Genomic DNA, 11,639 nt, shown 5'->3' with positions numbered 1-11,639 from the left:
CTGACAGTGTGATGCCTCTGTCATACACCGGCACGGCTCTGTAAACAGTGTCCTGCCCTTTCTCATTGTTCAACATGGGAAAGTATTTAAGAGGAGTGAATCACACTGTCAGCTCTTCTGGTATTCAGTGTGTTGCGTATGTTCAGTTTCTGTGGAAAAGAGAAAGATAGTAAAGTCAGAGTCAACTTTACTCTGAAGTAAAGTTTAAAAACATGTTTTAACCATCGTGTAAATGTTATACTGTGCCTTCTTAGGATGTCCATGCACATCTTAAAATAATTCAACCTAACAAACCTTAAATTATGATGATATAGATGCCTGTCTGGTAAGTCTCAATAGTTCAGTCTTAGATGGAGCTAGGCTAGTCATGTCTTAGTTATCTGACCTGTCTGGTAGATGTTTGAGTTCCAGAAGGTTTTGCAATCCTCTTGAACTTTTATTTCCTTACTCACACAACTGACTAATCCTTCAGTTGTGCAGAGCTGTCCCTTACATATACCACAAGTCTATAAAAGGTTTAACCAGTCCTTCAGGTATTTGTCAAGTCCCTCAAGCCTGGTCAACCACACAATATATGTTTAATCCTTGTATCAGCAGAGTTCACAGTTAACCAAGCCACAGTAGTAGCTAACTCAAATCATTCTCAGTTCATCAGAAACTGATAACTGATGGATCCAGTTCACTTCAACTTAAGGGGTACCCCCTTTGTTCCATTTGTACAGGGTCCACCCTCAGTAAACCATCACTGTCTGGTTAACAAATAATATATATATGACAAAGTAGGTCTGTCTTAAAAAAGATTTTAATATTGTGAGACCTTTACTTGTAAAAAATAAAGGATAACAAAAGATACGTTCTGACCTTTTGTTCTCTTGAATATTTCCTTTTCTGCTGACACACAGTTTCATCCTTTTCCAGAATCTAGTATACAGATGATGTGATTTCCTGGCTGTTGATCTACTTATGATGACATCACAGAAAATTGGCAGGCACATGGATATCTCCACAGACCCTCAGACTCACCATCTGATAATGAAACTTACGTCAATCAGACGCAAGCAGACCCGAGAAGAGTCATAGACACAGAATCTGTAAGACCTGTTAACATCTGCATGGTGACAATATGTAAAGAGTATAGTTAATCTGTTGGCGCCTTCAGTGCTACTGAGTGGGCATCATGAGCTGGCCTATCTGGAAAGTTCTCTAAATTAAAACAGACCAAGTATTCCCAATAGTGCAAACCTGTCTGAAGTGGACTATCTATGTCTATCTGGCTTCAGAATGTGAGTCCAAAGTTCACGTGTAAACTGTAGACATTCAAAAAGTTGATCAGACACAAAACTATTTAAGCCCATCGCACTTTTAACCACGACTTTATCATTTTATCGGCTAATTCAAACACTGGGTCATTTTTGTGGGGACTTGATTTTCTTGGTCAACAGCTGTTTGTAATCTATGAACGACAAGCTGTTCAGCTCCTTTAGAACCAAAATTAAAATTTTCCGCAGGAAAATGTGTTGTAATAGTTTCTGTGTAGATAACAGGTGTCATGAGAACATCACTGCTTAGACAAAAGATCACGTGTTTCACAAGATATGCACGTTCTGGAGTGATTCTAATTTATACAGAAATATGGCGTGGGAAGTTATATAGATACTTGTGTTGTATGGGGAGTCTGTGTGTGTGTGTGTGTGTGTGTGTGTGTGTGTGTGTGTGGTGTGTGTGTGTCTGTGTGTGTGTGTGCGTGTGTGTGGTGTGTGTGTGTGTGTGTGTGTGTGTGTGTGTGGTGTGTGTGTGGGAGAACTCCTCAGGGAAGTCTATTAGTTTTAAAGGTGTCACTCAGGAATGGAAAGAAGCACATGGGCGTAGACGTATATCCCACGTCTACGCCCAGATCCTCTGGGACCTAGTTTTAATTTCACAACTCAAATGACACACACTGTTATAGATACATTGTTACTGACTCACTTGTCATCAATATCCTCTTCTTTCTTTCAGCTGCACACTTTTACTCTCGTCTTTCCTTCTGCTTCTTTGGTTACCCTTTTCCTCCTCTCTGCCACCATCTCTTTCCACTTCACTTCCCCTTCCCTCGTTATTTCTCTCCCTCTGATGTACAGATGAACAGTTTGGACATATATTTTCCCGTGTACATCTCTGTAACAGGCAGTAACTTGCATGGCGGGTGTACACGCTACGTTAATCTTCTCAGGCTTTACTGTACAGCTTTATTACAGCTTTTATGTGAAGGATGCCTTTGATTCATCATCTGAAACATTGCACAACTTCATACACTGCAGCACATTGAATAAATGTAATTGCAGAGACCTCAAACAATAGCAGAAGATGGACGTGTTTCAACCTTTAGGATATACATTAATCTACTTTTAGATGTTGAAAGACCAAAGAGAGTTTAAGTTTGTGTAGCCTGGATTAAAGGTAATTGTTTATATCAGATTAATCACACTTGTATCATGAGATGATTCAAGAAAAGACAAGTTTACACCAAGTAACACCCTCAGGGCCAATGTGAAATTGCATTGGCATAATTTTTTTTAACTTGATGGTCACTTAATGCTGGCTTTCATGTAACAACTGGTTGAGTATTCATATGCAGTCATATTCCCAGAGTTTCACAACACTGCCATTATAACCTGATATTTGTGAGTATTCCTCTGCTGGTACTTTCTTGTCTAATAGGTTTGCTGCAGAACCACTCTGCAAAGTCAATATATAGCAATGTCCCACTTGGTCAGTGCAAATTTGCAGGTCAAAGTTTGACGTTTGTTCAAGTTTGACCTGAAAAATCATGCTGTGAGATAAGAATTCTCCAGAAACAGGTGCTTCAGTAGGTTTGAGCATTCTGGTGCATCTAGTTTAGTTCTTTAAAATCCTAAATGCCTTCTCCATCCACATTGAAAGTGTAAGTTTAATGTATTATTTGTTCCCTGACTGGTTCTTGGATGGAATTTCCACCTCAACCAATAAACATTTGCTTTATTGGTTTATTTTTTATTTATTTATATACTGTCGGTACAGTTTTATTTGATGTAGGTGATGTCTATTATGAAGATAGTACATGTGCAGTTTTTAGTGAAAGCATGGGGTTAAAACATGTATTAGATGAAAGTTATTGTTAAAAGATGAATGTTTCCTTTATGTCTTTTTGTTTGCCTGCTCTTTGTTACCTTAATGGGTTTTATGGGAAAAACATAAAATGCGTTGCTATGTGAGGACTGTGGTTTTCTCAGTTTACTGGGAGAGCTACAGGTCTGAAGCAAGAAAGCTACACTTATTAGTTAATCAGGGTTTTCCCTCGTCACTTAGCAAGTTGTGTTTTTTTGCTATGGGAAAATTTCCTGCACTCAGAACATGCTCCGCTGCCACAGGGAGACGTAAAGTGATACATGCAGAGACACATTATGGGCCCCTTTACTTCCTCTGGTAAGTGCAACCATGATAAGAGTCTGGAGGTACATACTGTGGAGGCATTTGCAAACCGTGAAGACAGCGAGAAGGACTTCTGGCTCTTCCTGCTCCACCTGCACCTGCCCTGAAAGGCCATGTGTCTCTAACAGTTCACTGGACATTATACGGGATTCATCGCAGCTGTGTTTTGCAGTCATCTGTCTCATGCACGTCTGGTCAAACACATACTGTATTTCAATCAATACAGTGGTCTACAATGGCTCCTTACATGATAGTCGCCCTCCCTTTCTTGAGGATCCTCCAGCTCCACTTTCCTGGCTGTCAGTAAATAGAAGGAAAATTTTATCTCCAACTTTTATTTTCCCAAACAATGAACCAAAAAAGGAAGTTAAGGCATCTCTTGTAGGCTCTACTTCTTTAATCTTTGCTAAAATTTCCAGCCCTTCCGAATCACATTACACCTGCACAGGGAGAACAATGAAAGAAACCTGTTACTAGGAACTTAACTGACACTATTAAAAATGTTGTTTTTATTTCTAAAAATTGCCCACACTTTTCAAACCACTTTCAAATCCTGGAGAAAAAGTGATTTATTTAAATAATAATAAGACCTGCTGCTTCTGCCAGCTTGACACATGCACGCATGCTGTAACAGATGGCGGCTGCTCTTGCTGCCTTATTTGGTCGTTCCTGTGACACGCTGCACTGATACACGTGAGAGTTTCAAGACTGTTCCTTTCAGCCAAAAGATCACGTTTCAGTGCACAACTGCACACAGACATGGACACACAGAGCGTGCACGTAACAGCTGCTGCAAGCCAAGATATTTCTCCGGGAAAAAGATAGTCGAGAAAAAGAAACTAAAGGAAGCAACTTAGAAAGGAAGATAGGGGAAAAGGTGAAGGGAACAAAATTAAAGGATTTTAATTTTGTTCCCTTAATTAATAATTTTAATAAAATTACTCTGACAGTCAAAGTTTAGATCCATTCCTAAACCAATACATTGCACGAAATGGCATGCAAAAAAACAAAAAACAAAATATCAACAGAAAACACACAAAATGTGTTCAAGCGCTTTCATGATAGCAGGGTGTAGATAGAAAAGGAGATGCAGATGTTGCATATGTTGTAAAAAGACAAGAGGCCAGAGATTAAGGGTTTTACACAGCAGCATTTCTGAGAACACAGCAGAAGGAAATCTTCAGCACTTCGGCACAGCAAATGCAACCTGTCGTAAGACACTTTTTTCAACACAGAGCTTAAAAGAACCCAAAGAACTGAAAACATGGAAAAGGCTTATTTTATTGCAGTGAAATGGCTGGAGCGTTATGTAGGTCTTCAAAATGCATATAAGCAGTATTCACACGATCGGCATTTGACAGCAAATTTTGTGGCAGCTGTTGTGTCAATTTTGATGAGACCAAGTTTCCTCAGTACACAGAAATCTCCAGAACAGGAGATAAAAGCAGAAAGAAAGATTTGATGTAGAAAGATTTGCTGCTTTTACTCAGTGGGAAAGGAAAACACCAAGTGACGCATATTTACAGTGGGAGCAGACTCCAGACAAATACGTACTTTCTTATCTTCTGTCCACAGCACAGCTTTCTCGCCTTCAGGGTGACTGCAGGTACAAACATAAAACAGAAAGATGTTGTGAAGCAGCTTCTCTATGCTTAACACATTGGGAAGCTTGAATTAATTATTTTTTTAGTTTATCAGTATTTGTGAGTGTGCATTTCTTTCTTTCTGCATAAACCTTTGTCCAAGTGCAGTTTCCTGATGGTGGAATCTTGTGAGTGTGTGAGATGCATCGAAGTATGTGATCAACAGTGAAGAGGATACAACCCACCAACAGTAAAAATGAGAAAAGGATCCACGATGTAACCTGTCTACAGCTTCAGCTGGACCAGTGATGGTAACAGCTCTCAGAGCATCATTTGCCAGTAAAAGTTGGCTAATGCTAACATGATGACAAGCAAGCTAAAGAGGCACCTGGAAACCAAACATGCCTTCAGAGATAAACTAGACTAGACTAGATTAAATTCATGAAATGACAGAATCTTTCTGTTTATTTCTGCATGGGAGAACCCTTCCATGATATTCCTGGAAATCAGTGAGTGGGAATTAGATAATGGATGTAGCAGAGGAGCACACTGCACTCTCCGGACATCAATCACCATATAAATGTCAAAAACAGCTGAGTTTGCGGCACACATTCAAACCCACAGCGGTGCACACTCACACACATGCACACGCAGCAGATCGATGAGCAAACTGACAACACGGACATTTTAGATACATAAACACAAGCGAAGAAACAAGCAGGAACACACATCGTCTAGCTCTTTCACGTCAGGTCATTTATTCACATAAAGCGGACACATGTGCGCGAACACAAACACATACACACGGCTGGCCTGCGCATGCTCCGACCTCTCAGCTGCTTTCAGCTCCTGTGTGGCAGATCGCTGGAATTTCAGAGTCAGCAGGCTTGAAACAGCAACACATTCAGCTCTGGATAACAGTAAAGTGTAGCATATTGTACAGCCAGTGAAAATGAATTGAGGGTTGCAGTTTCAAAATCACTGCAATGGCTTTTATTTTTGCTTTTATTTAGATACATCCAAGATATGTTTTGAGATTTATGATGAAAAAGGGGTTTTGAAACATCCACTCTTCTATCATAGAGTGGATGTTTCAAGCCGCTATTGCAAACTTGCGTAAGCTGCATACAAGCTCCCAGCGATGCCTGTATTTCAATCTGCTAATGACATCATTTGTAATATGTGATGCTGCAACCATTTTAAATGTCTGTAAACAAGGTTACTAAAATAGTCTCATGAAAATCAACCCTTGGGTCTCAGTACAAATGTGTTCTGTTTTCCTGTGGGAGGGAAGCTGAAGCCTGCAGACCACCACAGGATACGCCAGGACATGCCCAGTTTCTGTCAATAGAGAGAGACAGAAGGAGACCTTGGTATTAATTAAGCTCTTTTGGAGTTGAGCGGAGAGAGAGAGGGAGACAAAGAGGGAGGTCTGGCTTGTCTTTTCCTTTCGGGCAACTCAAATTCAAGTCACAATACTGTTAGATCTATAAGCAGTAGTCAAATATAGACATCATCTGCAATCATCTATAATATGTATATATATGTATATATGTTTTCCTGTATAACTGTATTTAAATATCGCTAAATTGTGGACCAAAATGCAGACAAACCTCGACCTTTGGGGATCCCAAGCTGTACTCCATGATGTTCCATAATCTTCAATTTTATTTTGCGTGACAGGTATATTTATGGCTCTGTTCATCAGACAGAAACACAGACAGTCAGAGAGAAAAGACACATGTCTGGACATGACTCGAAAAAAGAGAGACCCTCTCTTTGTTATGAGAGGGACAGACGGGGTAATCGGAGAGGGTGGGAGGAGAGAGAGAGCGACAGGAAAAACTGCAGATGAACTCTTCATTGTCTCTGACTGACACGTGTGCGTGAATGAAGACGTGGATGAGAAAGAATCTCATTAAACTGTTTAATATGTCACCTTTTATTTCTGATGCACGGTCCGGCTGAATTATCGGGAACAAAAGAAGTCAGCAGTGTTGTTTCACTGACCTCGTATGGATGTGAAGAACTGACCCTGCTTTTTGTGTTTGTGTCACTGCGAGTTAAATCTGGGGGAAACACGCAGAGGAAAAGGAAATTTCTCTACTTATTTGTCTGTCAGATTGAAGGAAGGAAGGGGTTCGTCACAATAGATATTACAGGTCAAAGGTCATGGTCAGGGTTTATATTTGGATATGAGGAAACCTTCACAGGGTTGCCAGAGTCGGGGATTCCCCTTTAGCTGATCTAAAAGATTTAGATCAGATTATACTTTTTTTCTGACTCACTTCTAAATTACCGAAGTGGAGAAGTCACTTGTGAAGACACGGTGTCAGACAGTGGATTCTTTGGTCATGTCAAAAATAAAAACAGGATATTCTAAATTTCTGACTGCACTTGTACTACCACTGCTCTTCTGTGTCCCCAGGGTCGCTGCCAGCAGACAAAGCCCCAGGGCAGCGCTATGTGACGCTATGTTCACGACTGTGTCTACACTTTGAACTCTCAAGGAGTTTGTTAAATACTGTTTTTGTTGTGTTATTGCTTAAAAAAATCTACATCATGCAACGCCCGCTTCAGCTGCTGAAAACCAGCCCGACATTATCGAGAGGAACGTAGCACTTGAGAACTTATTAACAATGTATCTTTTCTCCTAGTCTACCAACAGCAAATGTAACTAGAAAGTGCATTTTCTGAAGAAACTGCAGTGTGAATGCTTGAATCTGAATGTATGCACCGAAATGAATTAATTGCTGAATTTTAAGTTAAAAATGTTGAATGAGATGAAAAATACAGAAATTTTAACCTGAAAAGTGCTGAACTGCTAAAAGCTGACATTCACACAGAAGAAGTTGGAAAATAGCTGAAAATGTTTTAATTGTAAATTAGAAAAACCTAAGAAATGACAAAAGGAAATTTAGAGTCAGAAAACATCTGAATGAATATTAAAAGTTCATATTCTTTGAATCACTGAATGACTTAAATGTGATCCCTCCACTTGGATCCACACAGTTTAAAAAGTTTACATCTCTGAGCTTTCAAAGACACGGTGTTGGAAAGAGAAGAATGATGGCTACGTTTTGAGGGTAAAATGATGGCTGTAGAGCAAACACTGTGGACACAGAAGTCGTTCAAAGAGAAGTGTTTAAGATGAATCTTGGCAGAGTGAGACAGAGCTCGTTAGGCAGGCAGGTGTGAGCCTGGTTGCTGTAGTGACTGCACCCAATGGCTCCATACACAGGCATACAGACATGCACCTCACTTTTGCTGCTTAAAATGAACAGAAAAGTCAGCCCCAAACAAATTCTTCCCAAATGAAAAGTACACGTTGTATCGACAAAATTCTTTCACCGTAAGCACCAGCAATGTCTAGTCTACATAATTCTCAGTTTTCATGGCTGTGGAGTTTATTATATGGACGTGGTGACAGTGTAAAGACAGCCTGTACTTCTGATTTTCAAACGAACTTTCTTAGCCATTTTAACATTAGAGTCTATGGAAGAGTTGGAGGGAGGAGGCTGTGCATTGGTGACATTTATGAAAGAACCATAACACTATTACTATAATAAACACATTGGATGAAAGAGGACAGCGATGGCTACGTTTTGAGGGTAAAATGATGGCTGTAGAGCAAACACTGTGGACACAGCAGCAGTTGAAAGAGAAGTGTTTAAGATGAATCTTGGCAGAGTGGCAGGCAGAGCTCGTTAGGCAGGCAGGTGTGACAAGCACACAGACATGCGCCTCACTTTTGCTGCTTAAAATGAACAGAAAAGTCAGCCCGAAACAAATCGTTCCCAAATGAAAAGTACAGGTCGTATTGACAAAATTCTTTCACCGTGAGCGGCAGCAATGTCTGGTCTACTGAATTCTCAGTTTTCATGCCTGTGGAGTTTATTATATGGACGTGGTGACAGTGGAAAGACACCATGCTCTTCTGATTTTCAAACGAACCTTCTGAGCCATTTTAACATTAGAGTCTATGGAAGAGTTGGAGGGAGGAGGCTGTGCATTGGTGACATTTATGAAAGAACCATAACACCTATTACAATAGTAAACACATTGGATGAAAGAGGACAGCGATGGCTACGTTTTGAGGGTAAAATCATACCTGTAGAGCAAACGCTGCGGACACAGCAGCAGTTTTAAAAAAAGATTTTAAGATTAATTTTTTCGCTCCTCTCACTCTAGCAGTTGAGCTGTCTCACTCTAGCCCCAACATTCCGTCCCATACACACCCATTATAAACTCTGAAACGGGTGAAAAAACATCATGAAACTTAAACTGGAACTGAAGAAAAAGTATAATAGATATTGAAAAGATAAATACAAGTTGAATAGTTGAATGTCTTGTCTTCGTTTTAAAGTTTGAATGGTGGCTCTATGTCAATGTATGTGGAAGTAGTAAGAGTTTAAAAATGAGTAAGTTGAATGAGGATTTGAAGGGTCTCCCCATTGAAATACATGGGAAATTTTTGTTGAAAAAAGTTGAATAAAATTAAAAATATAAATGTTAAAAATGAGAAAAATAGAAGCAGTCATGTCCAAAAGAAGAGGGATCTAACGGTGTTTGAATGGTTTTTCTAAGTTGAACGGTTTTGAAGGAGTAGGGCTACAAAAAACGTACGGAATAGATAATAAAATATAACTAGAAAGTGCATTTTCTGAAGAAACTGCAGTGTGAATGCTTGAATCTGAATGTATGCACTGAAATGAATTAATTGATGAAATTAAGTTAAAAATGTTGAATGAGATTAAAAAAATGAATTTTTAACCTGAAAACAAAAGTGCTGAACTGCTAAAAGCTGACGTTTACACAAAGGAAGAATTTGGAAAATAGCTGAACATTAGAAAAAGATGAGTATTGACAAAAGAAAATTTAGAGTCAGAAAACCTCTGAATTAATATTAAAAGTTCATATTCTTCTAATCACTTAAAGAGTGGAATTATGTATTATAAATCTCCAACTCATAAAAAAATAACTTATTAAAAATAAATGTAAAAACAAATTTGTTGAAATGAACTTAAAAGATGAACAAACATTCTGGAGAAAATACAAACTTTAATATACAGCATAATGTTTTTCAGACATATTGTGTATATTATGTTTAATAGTATTATATACATCAATTTGTTTTGTATGTCATAAAAAATAACATAAAAATCTTAAGTCATATTTTACAGCTCCTTTCTGAAAAAGACTAGTAGAATAAATAAAAATAACTAAATTAAATAACTAAATAAAAATATTAAGCAACATATGAAATACATGAAAACTTTTAAAACCACAATCCTGAACCTTTAAATTGTGTTGGTTTCTTAGAACATGGCTGAACAGCTGTTTCTATCAGTCTTCTTAATCTACTGATCTGTCTACACATCTTTTTATTACTCATTCTTTTTTATGTTTTAATGTAAACAGAGTCCACACAGTGGTAAAAGAGAACTGTATAGAGATTTTTGAGTAAATTCAAATGAAAGCCTAAGGTGGTGACACAGTTTAACACATACAAATAATCAAATGAACACATTAGTCCTTTTTGTGAACATGGATAAATAAGTATCATTAGTTTACAGCATAGTTCAGCCATGCCACTAAATGCTTTTTTACACAGTGTTTTAACCTGGGCTCAGACACAAAGACCCAAATTTAGTTATCTCAGTAAGTCCCTGCCTTTGAGTTGTGTTTATAACTAATTATTATACACAAGGCTTTATCCATCTGAACTCTAAGGACACAAATATGAAAAAACCTATACTTACCAGCTGATACCCCACACTACACACTAGGTGTGCCATGTGACCTGAAACTTTGGTAAAAACTCATCATAATCATTCTGTTAACACTGTTTTTTTAAAAAACACTGTTTGTTTTGCTGTTCAGCAGTTTAAAATGTTTTAGATTGGATTACATGGAATGAATTTGAGTTCTCTTGGGGGTTTTTGTGTGTGTTTTGTTCTTAGCTATTTTTTTTTCCATACTGTTGAATTCCAGTTACCACATTTCTGGTCATATGACATCCCGAGTGCCCACTTGAAAAAATCCCCACAGTTAATTCAACATTAAAACAAATAAAAATATGTTAAATAAATAAATAAAGGTTTGCTCTGTGTTGAAATAGTAAATAAGCATACATTCTACAGAGCTCTAATAATGAAAACAATCCTTTAGCCTGTTGATCAGAGAGAGGCAGTCATTATGTCCATTTAAAACCTGTAATCAAAGAGCACAACGTTTCTGTGAAACTATAAAGTCCCAGATGATCCTCATCATGTCCAGTGACTTCAGAGTGGATCCTCCCTGTCATCTGGCCAGTGTTTGATGTGTGGCAAGCAGCACAGAAGCAGGATAGCTGAGGCCTTGAAAGAAGAGCAGAAAACAGGAACATATGTAGTTGTAAATGTAAATATCAGTGATACTTGTCTTGTCAAAGGGAATAAAATAATGAAAATGTTAACTTACACACTCATTTAGGGAGGCTCTTGACACTGCACAGAGGAGGCACAATCAGTCTGACAATGATGGTGATCTCCAGGGATGTTTTCCTGCAGCAACATTCCTGCCAACTGGCCATATGATCCAGAATAGTTGGTTTCTGTAATGAAC

At 38.4% G+C, this 11,639-nt stretch overlaps 1 long non-coding RNA gene across 1 annotated transcript; it reads right to left on the bottom strand.

Moving 5' to 3' along the window:
• Window positions 1-4,374: 4,374 nt before the first annotated feature.
• Window positions 4,375-7,471, bottom strand: LOC146490393 (uncharacterized). The gene is made up of 2 exons (XR_014872769.1): window positions 6,647-7,471; window positions 4,375-6,374 (listed from the first exon to the last, which is right to left on the bottom strand). It is a non-coding gene; the product is annotated as an uncharacterized LOC146490393 (long non-coding RNA).
• Window positions 7,472-11,639: the final 4,168 nt, after the last annotated feature.

This window comes from Neolamprologus multifasciatus, unplaced genomic scaffold (assembly GCF_963576455.1).
Source record: "Neolamprologus multifasciatus unplaced genomic scaffold, fNeoMul1.2 chr13_unloc_6, whole genome shotgun sequence".
NCBI classification, from domain to species: Eukaryota; Metazoa; Chordata; class Actinopteri; order Cichliformes; family Cichlidae; genus Neolamprologus; species Neolamprologus multifasciatus.
Note: the sequence above shows the minus strand (reverse complement) of the source record. Positions and strands in the feature narration are given on the sequence as shown.